Source organism: Cervus elaphus, chromosome 23 (assembly GCF_910594005.1).
Source record: "Cervus elaphus chromosome 23, mCerEla1.1, whole genome shotgun sequence".
NCBI lineage: Eukaryota > Metazoa > Chordata > Mammalia > Artiodactyla > Cervidae > Cervus > Cervus elaphus.
The window spans coordinates 23,357,238-23,372,566 of NC_057837.1; the positions used below are offsets into that span (position 1 = coordinate 23,357,238).

Here is a 15,329-nt window from a genome sequence, read left to right on the forward strand (position 1 = left end):
CCTTTAATCTTAGCAGAAATAGAGCCTTCTCTGTGCATCCTATTTAAAAGTACAAACACCTCCCCATCTAGAACTCCCTATCTGCTTTCCTTGACTGATGTTTTGCTCCATAGAATTTATTGCCTTCTAAGGTTCTATATTATTTAGTTAGTTAATTTATTGTTCCCTTCTTTTAGAACATAAGCTCCAGGAAGACAGGGATTTTTGTCTGTTTTGTTCCTTGCTGTGTCCCAAGAAGCCAGAACGATGTCGTTTATAGGACAGACACCTACAATGTAGTTACTGAATAAATAAAAATGAGAAATAATGTTTTGATCTGTGTTCATCTCTGTAGGCCCAGTAGGACTCTGATTTCACTCATCTGTTGCTAAGAGCATAAGGAATAGATGAAGTGAAAAACTGAAAGAATGACTCCTTGTCATAGTAAGAGCAAGAGCTATGACAGTAGGAAGGGCTACAATCAGACCCCTTGGAGCATTTCCTGTGTATCCCCCTATACCAACAAGTCACCAAAAAGCAAGCCCCATACCTGAGGGGTCACAGAGATAAAGATCATCATAACAAACCTATCGGATGCAAGGACAGGATTCTTTTCACATCATCACTTAAGTCACCTGTATAGTCAGTGAAGCTGATACATGTTTGCAAAAGACAGCGTATTATCAAAACTTTAATTCAAACAAAAACTTAAGAGAAGTATAACAGTGAGCTGATATCTATGGAATTCACTTATGCATCACCCAGAAATAACTGGCCTTATGGGAAATTCTCTAGGCAAGAATACTGGAATGGGTTGCCGTTCCCTTCTCCAGAGGATCTTTCTGACCCAGTGATTGAACTCAGGTCTCCTGCATTGCAGGTGGATTCTTTACTGTCTGAGCCACCAGGAAAGCCCAAGACACTGAGCTGGTACCCTTGGAATTCACTTATGCATCACTCAGAAGTAGCTGGCCTTATGGAATGGTGGAATAATGACACATGTTCTTGATAGACTGCTGTGCTTTCTCATGGGATACAGCAAACCAGCAACCAATTTTCCCACAGCCAACCAGGTGAAATACAGAACTGAGCAGATGCTTGTCACTCATTTTTGTCACCAAATATCTGGACTCTTTCTCCGTATTTCTAGAACCCCTCACTTTATGAGACATGACAATGAGAAACACTTCTTTTTTCCCCACCTGAGTGAGAGCTTAGTGCTGCAGCCCATGAGGTCACAGAGCTGGGCATGACTGAGCGACTGACCTGAACTGAACTGGGCGAGAGCTGTCAGTCAGATGCCTCTACCAGTTCAAAGTCCTGGGAATCAGCAACACAAAAGACACAAGGGCTGTGGTGCTCTGGTGACAGATGCCAGCTGGGGGCTGTTTCCTGAACCAAGAATGAGCACTAGTTCCAGCAGGACCCTCCTGTGCCCACCCAGTGACCGGATCTGTGCCCAGCTGTACTGTGTGCCATTAGCTATTCTGCGTGCAGGGCTAGCTTCTGTAGGGCATGCTGTTTCCTGGCTGAGTGGCCACCAAGCAGGAGTGCGCTGGAGCCAGGTTTCCCTGCTTGTAAAAGGTAATCGCCAAAGCTTCAGGAATTTTGTAAGCCAGTCATTAAATGTAATGTTGAATATTAAATTATATAATATAAACTCACAATTAAATAAATTATCTATAAAACAAAGTAATATACTCTCTTACATCTATAGCACATTTCTCCCTGATTTCATGTTCAGTGACATCACACTGGAAGCTCGGACATCAACCATCATGGGAGTATTTACACCATGGAAATTGGCAAACACCACAAGTTGAGGCTTGATTTATTATTTTGTTGTCTAGAGTTTGACTGTCTAAAATTTAACTGATGGAGAAATGTTAATACAAATTACACTGAAAAGCATGTCATGTTTATAACCATTACTTGTAAACAGCAGAGAAATTTAACAAAACATATTTTTCCCAGAGAGCTATATCTATAACAGGACAGTGTCTTTGCAGTAGCACACAACAAAATTCTCTACAATGAGACTACAATGTCAAAGGGAGGGCAGGACTCTGTCTTTCATTCTGAAGCTAAGCCTCAGCTTGTAACAAGAACATTCCAATGCTTTGAACAGTAGTTCAGTTCCTGTTCAAAACTGTTCATCTTTTTATATGTCCTGATTTAGTGGCAACATCTCTTCCACATCTTATAGCATACACCCAGTGTCCCTAAATGCATGTTTATGTTTTGACATGGTACTAGTGTGCCTATTTTTGAGGAATTTAACTACTCTATTAAAAGTCACAAGCATTTATTGAGTACCTGCTACTCGCAAAATAACTGCTGAAAAATAAGGAGAAAGTTTTATGTGGTCCTTGAAGACCTTTATCATTCAATACTAGAGGTGACATATACACAACAGCTGTAATTCAAATGAAATGTTAGGGGACTTTCCTGGTGGTCCAGTGGTTAGGACTCTGTGCTGCCACTGCAGGTGGCCCGGGTTCAATCCCTGGCAGGGAACTAAGGTCCTACACGTGTTGGGGTGACAAGTAAAAATAAAATAAAATAAAATGTTAACAACAACAACAAAAATGTTAGGAAACATAAAACATGTTCAAATTGCTGGGAAACCTGATTTCAACATGGTAACAATTAACCAGTTATGCCATCTATAACAATAAACCGAGCTTTATAATGAGTATCATCCAAATAAAAATCTTAATTGCTCTTTTCAACGTGAGAAGAAGGAGTCAGACAGACCTGGGCTTGAGAAGCTCCTCAGCAACTTGCTTTCAATGGTTACCTAACTGGTTAATCATTCAGCTGGGGAGGCAGGACCACTTAGGACTGATACAGACTAAGGGGTTCATTACAGGGAGTAGATATTACACAAATGGGGGGGGTGGTGAAGATGTGATAGCAAAGGTCTGTGAAGGAGGGGGATAGTTGGAGGATCAGATAAAACTGCTAACCTTGGAACATGAATGGAAGCTGATGAAGGGCTCTCTTGAAACCCAACTCCTCGGCCGGTGGCCCCAAAGTCATCTGCCTGCAGAGTGGCAAGGCAGGCAGTCAGGAAGGAAAGCTGAATGCCAAGTGGTGGGAGGCAGGCACAACTGACTATGGTAACACAGCGTATTGCCTTCACACCGTGTCTCTTGCTGCACCTAATCTTGCCCGGGATCAAGAGCATTTAAAGGAGAAGACTGGTGGCATTGAGGAAGCTGCTGAGCCTCAAAACGAAAAGATGAGCCAACAAGGACATCGGTGACAGCCTGCTTTGAGGGTGACGGCTGCCACCTCACTTCAAATCTTATACAGATTTCTCCAGAGCCAACTTTAGACAGGAACCACACAAGTGCAGAACTTCCCAGGTATCTCAGCGGTAAAGAATCCATTTGCCAATGCAGGAGGTGCAGGTTCGATCCCTAGGTCCGGAAGATCCTCTGGAGAAGGAAATGGCAACCCATTCCAGTATTGCCTGGAGAATTCCATGGACAGAGGAGTCCCGAGGGCTACAGTCCATGTGGTCCGGAAAGAGTCGGACATGACTTAGTGACTAAACAACAAATACAAGTATAGAAATTTTGAGGAAAATAATTCCAGTTTAGCTAAAACATTATCGAACCAATATACTATATTACCTCAAGTAAAACCCTCTTAGCCTCAGTTCCCTTATTTGTAAAAAGGAAATAATGGTACTTACCTGGGAGTGTTGTTGTGAGGCTTTGTATGGCAAACATATTTTAAAAAGAAAAAAAAAAACCCCCAACTCATTCCTTATTAATTCTCATTTGGGACTTCCATAGTGGTCTAGTGGCTAAGACTCCATGTTCCCAATGCAGGGGGCCCAGTTTCCATTCATGATCTGGGAACTAGATTCCACAGCCCAGGGATCAAACCCAGGTCTGCCGCATTGCAGGCAGATTCTTTACCATCTAAGCCACTACAGAAGCCCAAGAAGACTGCAGTGGGTAGCCTATCCCTTCTCCAGGGGATCTTCCTGACTCAGGAATTGAACCAGGATCTCCTGCATTGCAGGTGGATTCTTTACCAGCTGAGCTACCAGGGAAGCCCACCCACATGGCACAACTGACCGAAAATAAGAATTTGCATGCCACAACTAAAGGTCCCATGTGCCACAACTAAGACCTGGGCACAGTCAAATAAACACATATAAATGTGTTTTTTTAAATTCTCATTTAACTGAGCATCTAATATTGTATACGGCAACACTCTCCGATTCTCCATTCCTTCAGAGGATCCCTGACCTCACTAATCTAAAAATCTTTTCTACTGTCCTACTTCTCATACTATTTTTGCTGTCAATTCCCACAGCAACTCACTTCACACTCAGTATACCCCTAGATGAAGCATTATCTTAACCTCTAACAGGATTACCCTTTCCATCAAGTCATGTCTGTCTGCACTCTTGACCCTTCAGAGAGAATCTTGGGTTCATTTTCGAGTGTCCCTCTCCATCTTTACCTACCTCCATACATGACTGAGTTCTGTCAATTCCTTCTTTAAAGTGACTTTCAAGTGCTCCTTTCTTCCTTGTTTTCACTGCCACTACCTCTCCCTGACTCTTATCTGCTAGATAGTCTCCTTAACCCCAGTTTCCTTCTTGGATCCTGTCTGAATCCTACTCAGCTTCCCGATGTCTCATTGTTCTGTGCTGATTAAGAACTTACAGTTGCTTGCTCTTGTCTATTGTACTAAGTACTATGAAAAAGTGAAAGTGTTAGTCATTCAGTCATGCCCAACTCTTTGTGATCCCATCGACTATATGGCCTGCCAGGCTCCTCTGTCCATGGGATTCACCAGGCAAGAATACTGGAGTGGGTAGACATTCCCTTCTCCAGGGGATCTTCCAAACCCAGGGATTGAACCTGGATCTCTTGCACTTCAGGCACTCTTTACCATCTGAGCCACCAAGGAAGTCCATTAAGTACTATAATTAATGTCAAATCTTTTGATCTTTGAAGAACAATATTAAGAAAATGAACAGACGAGTGGAAATTTTCTCACACACAAAAAAATAGGTAACCTGAATAGTATTATATCCCTTTGAAAAGCTAAAAGCTTTTTTTGAAAAGCTAAAGGCCTTAAAACAAAGGCAAGTGGAGGCCCAGATGGCTTCCCTGGTGAATTCTACTAAATATTTATGGAAAAAATAATACTAATTCTATATAAACTCTTCCAGGAAATAAAAGAGGAAGGAAGTCAGCATTACCCTAATACCAAAAGGAGACTGTTAGAAAAAAGAAAACTAAAGACCAGTATGTCTCATGAACATACACAAAATATCCTCAACAAATATTAGCAAATCATACTCAGCAATATATAAAAGGGATAATACATCAAGACCAAATAGGTCTTGATGAATTTATACCATAAATGCAAGTTAGTTTCAAAAATGTAAAAATCAATCAGTGTAAACTTAAACATACTCACATCAAGTCCCACACCTTGGTATTTATTTGAGAGAAATAAAGCATATGTCTATACAAAATTAGCCCACAAATCTCTATAGAGGCTTTATTTATAATCTCCGAAAACGAGAAACAATCTAAATGTCCACCAGTTGGTGGACTGAATAAACAGACTGTGGTATATCCATACAACAGAATACTATTTGACAATAAGAAGGAAAGAACTATTGATACATACTTCAACATAGGTGCATCCAAAAATATTATACTTAGTAAGAAAAGCCAAACACAGAAACTGCATACTGAAAGATTCTATTTGGAAGACATTCCAGAGAAGACGAAACTATAGTGAGACAAAGTAAATCAATGGTTGCCTGGAATCAGGGGTGAGGCAAGTATAATGACTGCAAAAGGGAAGATAGGAAATTGTTGGGACTATGCCAATGCTCTGCTTATTGAGTGTGGTATGGTTACATGACTGTGTACATTTGCTAAAACTCATTAAATTGCTCAATACCTTGGAGTCCTGTGTAGCTCAAATGGTAAAGAATCTGCCTGCAATGCTTGAGACCTGGATTCAATCCCTGGTTCGGGAATATCGCCTAGAGAAGGGCATGGCAACCCACTCCAGTCTTCTTGCCTGGAGAATCCCCAAGGTCAGAGGAGGCTGACAGGCTACAGTAAATGGTGTCGCAAAGAGCTGGAGATGACTGAGCGACTAACACACACACAAACTTTGGAGTTGTAGAGCTCAAACCTCCATATTCCAAACTGTGTGTCCTCCACTCCATGGTAGGCAAGGGTTCTTTTTTTCTTATTGTTTTAAATTTACTTTGTCTTCTCAATGCTTAGGAAGCATGTGGCTTATGCAAAGATAGTCCAAGCAGAGCCAAAGGACCACAAGTCATGGATTACTTTAACCAGAGGATGAAATAGTAACTCCCTGACAGTTGCTGTAACAACAATCAAGGTTTAGATCCTATAAACTTCAATATACTTTAAGAAGGCAGTGTAACATATATAACTTTATAGTGATCCTTACAGTTAAGATAAAAATAAATGAGAGGTGTTCCAGAGGAAAACATGAGGATGTCTTGACTTTGCTCCTGGACATTTTCTAATGAGTTGCTAACAAAGGAAATGAATGGATCAAGAAAAACTAGGGTAAGAACCAGAGGAAAGAGAAGGAAGGCCCCATGAGGCCTTCTTAAGAGGGAGGTGTTTAGAGGCTGGCTGACCATAATGGACGCTGGCCTGGATTCTGAGATTCCTGGGAAGCCAAGAAATGAAGGGTAAGATAATTACTGTCATCAAGGTCTTTGCGGGTATCTTTTGACTGTTGCTATTAAAAGAGTTCTGTCAGATTCACTGTAAAGAAGTGGTAGGCAGCCCAGAAGGTTTTTATTTAATTTTCTAAGTAGGGGCTTACGTGCTTGGGGTCCTCAAATGGTTATATCATGTGCACTACAGCTGTAAATCTGCATGGAAAAATATCTATGCCAGTGAAAACAAAATTCAGAATTACAATATTTGGTTATAATTGCATGCATGGAACACATGCTAAGGCTGGGCACTGAATGCTTTGCACATACTTAGGCTCTGAACGCTTTTCAAGAGCCATATGAAAGAGATGCCATTATTCCTTCCATTATACATTTGAGACAAATGAGACTTTGAATGTAAGTCCAAGGTCATAGAACTAGAAGGTTGGAGAGGGATATGAACCCAATTTCCTCTGACTCCATGGTCTATATTGCCTTCATTCATTCAATAAATATTCTTTACTATCTGTTATGTACCAGGTACTTGTCTAATAAAAGAACTCTTTTTATAAAAGGAGAGCAAAGTAGAAAAATAAAGAAGTAAAAAATGTAAAGGTTTAAATTTCATGAGCTTCAGTATACTTTAAGAAGGCATTGTAACTTATTTTTATAACCTTATAGTGATCCTTACAATTAAGATAAAAATAAACTTTTAAAGCAGAGTTATGAAAATCTCCCTATTTATCTAGAATATATCTCTGGATAAGTACTCCACAAGAGATTTTTTTTATATTCCTTTTCAATAAATCTTATTATCCTAACCAAGTATATTATTTGAAAAATGGACATTCAATATGAAATCATGGATAAATTCTAATCCTAAATTTGCCATTTAAACTCTTCCATTTCCAAAATATTATTCATCTAATTATTCAGACATCCTGAAGGAAAGAAAAAAGAGAGTAACAATTTTCTTTTCATTCAAAGAATGGTGCTTTATTATTACACAGAGCAGCATTATCTACTCTTTGATTATTGTATTTAGCTGGAATGATCAAGTGATCACTTAAATTTTTTGCATAACGTAAAGCAATGCAGGAGATTGTGTTAACAGTTTAATGTAAAGTTTTGGTTTTTTTTTCCCTTTATCATTTTGGGAATTGTAACCAAGTTTTCTGTTTACACAGTTTTCTAAAACTTTAATAAAATAAAGGGAAGCTAAGAGAAAAAGCTTAAGACAAACACAATTAACTTGTCTTTATACCATTTATATCAATGGACAGATAATTAAGGCATAAGTAAAGGTTTAAGTCTGTTACTTTATGACATAGGCTCCTTGCTACCTTGGCCATTACTTGACAGGATGTTTGCTTGCAAAATGACTATTTTCCTACAGTCACTCTTGATTTTAATATAACAGACTATCATTATGACTCACCTTGAAGATTAGTCACCATAGAATGTCATAGTCTCTACAAACAGTTGAATATTGATCATAGCAACTTCTAGAAACAGAATAACCAAAATGAAATGTAAATGAATTAAAAAGTATTAGTTTGAAAATGCTTTTAGGTTTCTAAAAACACATTAATCATTGGTTAAAATGTCTTGCAACTCTCTGTATTTTAAATTTGTATTAATGTCTACCCTGTTATAAAAGTAATTTAAGGCAAACCTCAAAATTATAACATGCACAATAAAATACTGTTTTCCTTCTATTATAATTGGCATATGTAAAATCAATATTTCCATATACACTGTTAAAGAAAGAGTCCTTTGTAGAATGAGCACTCTCTATGTTCTTTATACAGAAATTTATAAAACAAAATGTGCATCTCCTTATTGATACCATTGGTCTTATAAAATATTCTTTATTTCAATTCACAAATATTTTAATTCAATTACTATTTTAAGAAAAACAAGTTTTCTTAACCCTCTGTCCATCACTACTCACCTATATATTGTAGTTGGGCCTCATTAAAAATCTTCTATCACCTTCAGATTTTAAGAAAAGCATATGAAAATTCCGAGTTTCCTTAGGCCTCATTTGCCCATGTATTTCCATTAACATTATTATTCTTTGCCAAATTTCTCCTCATTTCTTGGTCTATAATTTATAGAACACTGCAAGTCAAATAAAACTTGCCAATTATCTGATTAATTTTGATTTAGAACACCGTTGCTCCAAATGATCCAGTCCTATTTATTTTAGCACAAAATAAAATGTTGAGTAATTACCCAGATACTGGTAACTCAAATCCAAGTTTCTAATAACATGGACTGAATTGACTGTATTAATACAATTCTCCCTTTTACCCTGTTGCCACTCATTATTTTCTTGATATTTTATGACATTAAGATGACTTTATAAATCTTGCTCCCCATTTATGGAAAGTTTCCATGAAACACAGGTTAGAATGCTTACACAAAGGAATGTAATTTTGAAAATAACACTTGAAAGAGTTAGGACAACTGTGGTTATGTTTTAACCTTAATCATCAAATGTTTAGGGAGAAAGAAATGGAAATTTTCATCTATTTCATAGGCACTTGTTTTCACAACAGTCTATAAAATTACTTTCTGAGCATTTGCTATGGTGTAAAAATCAGTTATGTATCAACTCTTTAAAGTATTTTCTTACCAGAGGCAAAGAGGTTGGATGGGGATGAATGAAATAGGTGAGAGAGACTAAGAAGTATAACTTCCAGTTATAAAATAAATGAATTATCAGGATGTAATATATATTATAGAGAATACAGTAATAAACATTGTAATAACTTTGTATGGGGACAGATGGTAATGACTTACCAAGATGATCATTTTATAATGTATAAAAATATCAAGTCACTATGCTGTACACCTGAAGCTGATAGAATAGTGTAAGTCAATTACACTTTAATTAAAAATAAATTAATAAAGCAAAATTTCAGAATATTCTATATATGCAAAAAATGTGACAGAATTGAACACAATTATTCTAAGAATTTTTAAAAGTATTTTTAGACTGAACTTCTTATAAACTTGTTTCAAGTCTACATTTTATTTTGACAAGGGAAATAAAAATATGTATTCTCTTGAAAATACCATTCAAAAAAAATAATTAAAATGTTAACTTCTTATCCAGTATTATTTAAAATGTCATATATCTTTCAAAATATTAAAACTCTTTCACCAAAGACTTTTTTTTACGAAGTAATCTCTCTTAACATATTATTTTGGTTTAAGTGGTTACTTTAAATGAGTTTAAAGCTTATTTTGTTCTTGTGTCTGCAATGTATTTAATTCAGATCACCCATTCTTATATTATACACATAACTTCTGAAATAAGTCATTTGATAAAAGATGGTCAGATCTTTCATTTTATAAGCAGTACAGATGATTGTTACCTGAGTATAGTCTACAAAATACTTCTTTTATTTTTTGTTTCCTTTTTTTAAAATGATACTCCTTCAAACAAAATAAGTATCATTTTTATGAATTACTTAAATTTCAAATTTTAATATATAAAAAGCATGATCTCAAAATACGAACTTTTAAAAAATACTGGCTTTATACAATAATATTCCTTTGAGTAGGCCCATTTGTTCCTTTTCTGTTGTTGTTGGAATTCATTGATCTGGTCAAAACTTTAGTTTCTGAGGTCTTAGAAAATACAGTGTTAGAGTAGAGATTCCAAAAGCAGGACCAGAAAGGAAGGGAATCTGTTAGATATTTTCTGTTGTTCTAGAGTAAGTATAAGCCATCTTAAAACTAGTTAGGTTCTGGACATGACAGATCTTTTGTTCCATTTTGAACATGACTGTGAGACTTAGTTGAATTCAGTGGAGCTAAGAGAATCTTGCTATAATGTACTGTGTCAGAGCAAAAAAAAGTAAAGAAGTTTTTTGTGACATTTCTTCTCTTCAAGGGAAAAAATTTCCTCCCTCCCTCCCTTTTTTCCTTTCTTCTTCCCTTCCTTCTTTTAAGAAATATTCAATCTCTTTCTCCCTCTCTCTTTAAAAGTATACTAACAATTTAAAGGACAGTCTGTATGTATATGGAAGAATTAATCAGACATATTCATCAAAGTAAACTTGTTTCGACATGCCCATGCTTCACTTTCATTCAACTCTAGCTAACCCATGGGTCATTCTGGCTGATACCAGATCAATGAAGTAGGAAATCAAAGTGGTGATCTTTATCATTGAAGTTGGGAATAAAACCAACCTGCTATTGAGGGGGAAATTGTTTATTATCTAAACTATTTGACAGAGTTTATTGGATGATTGGCCAGCTTCTAATTTTTATATCACTTCACTGGTGAAGTAAATATAAATTATGTGACAAGGAGTAAACTTGGTTATTATAACCCACACAAAAAGACACTTTGTCATCATTTCAATCACTTACTGAATTTAAAAGTAAATAGTTTTGATATGTCTGGGTAGAGAAATTCTAAGACACATAATTCAACCTGCTCTTTTCTCATGAATTATACTGTGAACTATAATTGCCTTCCTTGTTTCTTATTTCCTTACCTTTAAATTAAAATTTGTCTGCATCCGTTGCCAAACAGCATTTTAAATTTTTCATTTCCTTTTAAAAACTCATTCCCCATTTCTTCCTAGCTGAAGATTTCATGATTTTAGTCAGTGAGACTCAGATATTCCCATGTGACTTTACTTGCTTCAAAATAAGGGATTAAACTTCCTAACAGAAGCCCTGGAAAGTAGACACGATTTTTCCAATATGCAGAAAATCCTTTGAAACTTATAGACTGTTAAGATACAAAGATTTAACATTAAGAATTATCATTTGATTATTATGCACATTCCTTTAATATTATAGAATTATCTCATTCTGACTCAAGAAGCTAACAAAATCAAGGCAGGACACTCAATGATAAGTTCTAAATTTTACGTTATAAATTCATGACTATTTTCCTTTTTAAACAATATCTTGACTACAGACTTTCCTATTTGCAAAGTTTAACAAAATCATAATTTCTTAATTTCAAAAGAAATACTTTGATACTAATCTATTTAAGAAACTCAGTTTCTTAGTAGTATGATCATTTAACCTATTACAATTTAGATTTGAAATATTTAATTTTGATTACTGTTATATCACATTTTAAAGTTTGATATTTTCCTAAAGCAACTATCTGAAAAGTGAAAATTTAAAAATACCACTAAATGATGAAATTATTAAATAAAAATTGTACTAACTAGTTTAAATGTTTTGAATTACAGTTTTGGGGAAAAAATTCAAAACATTTGTACAAAAACATAAGCATGAATTTTATAAGCATTTTAGAGAATGCTGTAGCACTGATTTTCATTCCTATGGTTCCAATTTCTTTAATGTGACTAGCATTTCACTTGCCCTCACACACTAAGGCACAAACTCCATTGAAAGGAATTTGAGTTTATGCTCCAATCCTCAAATACAGGACAGGCTATATGATGTAAGGGAAGGAAAAGGTTGTATTTGCCTATATTAATTATTGTAGCAATGATCATTTATAAATTCTTAGACACTGGATTAAATATTTACTTTGAAAATTAAAGCTTTCTTGTCCCCTCTGAATGCTCGATGTGGTCTTTTGACATGTGCCACAAGACTACATTTGAAATCACTGAACTCTGCTGTCATAAATGTGCAAAAACTTGATCATTTAAATTCCAAGACCCAATCTACACCTTGCCAAGTTAAGATATTTAATAAAAGAATGTGTGTAGATTTTATAAACTTGACTAATTTTGACTTACACTTTTATATACTATTTGCATCTCAATTAATCACTCCTTCCAAATGTCCATTTGTGGCTAAAATAATTTTAAAATAATAAATTGTTTTTATTAATATTTCTCTCAAGGCTTTAAGATCACTAACCATCAAATAATCCATATGAGGGAATAGAGACAGAAGATGGCTTCTTGTGTTTGTATAATATTTAAGCATTTTTAACACCCTTCTTTCTGGAAAATGAGCAGATAATTCCATGAGTAGGGATAAAACAGAACCCCATTAGAACACAGTATGTATGCCAATAAAACCTTTGGATGCATGAGCATTTAAGTATATTGGCTTTTTTTTCTCCCTGTGGATGTTCAAGGAACTCTTTTGTCTAAAGGAATACTTTACTTAAGTTTTCTCTGCACAAAAGCTAAAGTATTTATACAAACTAAAAATTAAATACTAGAAATTGTTTTCTGCAACTAACAAATGTACCAAGGAGGCCTCTGGGAAAAGCTGACCACACAGATCCTACAAATGCCCCAGCATATTTAAATTGTACCCATGGTACAGAGGCCAATATTAAATTGGCTTCTAAAAAAAACAAGTTAACTAACCAGCACAAAGGATATAATGTATTTTAAGACATTCTAAAACATTATTTAAAATGATACTTTCTAATTCTTTGAATAATTTGTAGAGCCTCAAAAAGAAACCCAAATTTATCAGCATTGTCTATCTTAATATTTGCTGTGTAAAAATAAAAATACATTATTAACACGATCTTTGAACATTTATTTTGCAATTTTCAGCTGAATATAATTGTTATTTTAAAACGCTCTTTCAGGGCAAATTTAATCTATTGGCTTTAAGGCTGAAGAATTTTTTAAGTCTAGTGAAAGCTCCAATGCCATTTTCAGTGATCAAAGTAAAAATTTTAAATAGTCCCCCCCCCAATTTCAGAATGTGTTCATATATAGCTTTTCTAATAATATAGAATATACTGATCTTATTGCCACAAGGAAGAGAGCCTACATCTACATAATCATGCCTTTTAATGATTATACTTAAATGTATTTCAATGGCTTCCTTGTTAAAGATACACATGTATGATCTATAAACAAATACTTAATCCTGTGCCTCCTTCAAAGGGAGTTGAAATAAATGTAGCTATAGGAGAAAAATTCAGTTTTTCTAGTATCAGAAAACATTACGGTGCAAGTTTTGGTGTGAACTGGAAATGGACCCATCACTTAGGCCTAACACAGAAATACATATAGGCAGAAGAGGACAAATGCCTTGTAAAAGAAAGGACTTACATATATACAGGAGAGTAACATGACAGTTATTACAGAAACAATTCTTGTGAATTTCCTAACTTTTATGCTCAGAAACTCACATTTAATTGTACTTACTTTCCTCTTTTAAAATAGCATTTTAAAAAAATCTATGCTCAGCATTACTGCCTTCTTTTTTGACACCAAATTACGATTACAGTTATCAACTCAAATTCTTTTAGAGTATTAACAATCAATGTTATGCAAGGTTATAAAATATATATGTAACAAACATAATGAGCTTGGGTGTTGTTAATGCTGTTTAACTTTTACACAACTCTGCCCTGTAAAATATTCCTTATGCAAATCAGATATCTTGACATTTTTCAACTGACATTTTACTACTGATGAGAAACAGGGAGTTTAGAAAGAAAAGAGAGATGGGAAGGAAAAATGAACATGATTAATAGGTGTTTGTATCATAAAGACTCAAGGGAGACTTTTAAATTCTTCACTGTTCCTATAGGCTGACCAAAGTGGAAAGCTTGTTCTCATGCCTTTCAATGCTTTCAAAGGAGAACTGAGTAGTTACTCAATCTTTACTGATGCTAAATTATTCTATTTGCGTTCTGTTGTTGTGAAATCAGGTACTTTTTATCCATTGATGCAAGGTTAATGTTGACTGTATTCATTAGGAACTTGTTTTTCAAATAAGCACCTAAATTATGCCTTTAAAAGTGTTTCATTCTAAGTCTGTTTCAAATTATGCCTCCTGAAGACTAAAACATCTTCCTCCTTCCTTATCCCTCCTCTCCACCCGAAAGAATTTTAAATTCTTTTGATAAAAAAAACTCATAACCTACTTTGTTGTGCTTTTTTCTTTTTTTAAAGAATCATTCTTGTTCTTCAACTTCGTATAACTATAAAGGGGGAAGTTACTTTATACAATATTTGAAGCTTCAAAATTATGGGCATTCCCTTCTAATAAAGATTTTGTCATTCTTAACTGTATTGTACTAAGATAACTATCTGATATAAATATTTGAGGACTGCTTGACTACTTAAAACAGGACCCATAGATGTTGTGAGCACAGTAGCACAAAATTTGTACCAGTTTCTTTTGGAAAGGTGTTTATTTGCAGCTGCATCTAACTATTTTTTTATCATTTTGTCCAATGTGTTCGTAAATAAGGTATTATTCTCTCAGTTGTCGAAATACAGAACTTACATGCGCGCACTGTATGAATGTATACATGTTTACACACACCTCCACGTAGAAAGGAATCAACTGCCGTATTCCAGAAATGACAATGAAAAAGGAGAAATAAGCAAGAATTATAATTAGAGGTCTACAGTCTCATTCACATAAGGGCAGTGCTAGGGGGTTAAGCAGTTGAGTTAAAAAACAAAAAAGCTCAAAACCAAAAACCAACCAGTTGCCTTAGATTGGAGCTTCCCGCAGCTTTCGCGCTGAGCGGGGCACGGGGAAGGAGTAGTTCTCGGGGCCGGTGGGGACCGGGATCCCGACACCGTCACCAACACCCGCGGGGTCTTTCGGGAGCGCTCCCGCGGGCCCCGGAGGAGCCGGTGACAGTCCTAGGTGAGCGCCGAGCGCGTCCACAAAGCGCCCGGGCCGCCCCTCGCACTAAGGCGCGGCGGCG

The 15,329-nt window shown here is 35.7% G+C and overlaps 1 long non-coding RNA gene across 3 annotated transcripts; it reads right to left on the reverse strand.

Moving 5' to 3' along the window:
• Positions 1–3,478: 3,478 nt before the first annotated feature.
• Positions 3,479–15,305, reverse strand: LOC122681520. 3 transcript variants are annotated; one of them, XR_006337017.1, is made up of 4 exons: positions 15,102–15,305; positions 14,897–14,956; positions 8,112–8,178; positions 3,479–3,535 (listed from the first exon to the last, which is right to left on the reverse strand). It is a non-coding gene; the product is annotated as an uncharacterized LOC122681520 (long non-coding RNA). The 3 variants fall into 3 exon arrangements; XR_006337015.1 differs by lacking the exon at positions 14,897–14,956; XR_006337016.1 differs by having other exon boundaries at positions 14,897–15,305.
• Between the last annotated feature and the right edge of the window lie 24 nt (positions 15,306–15,329).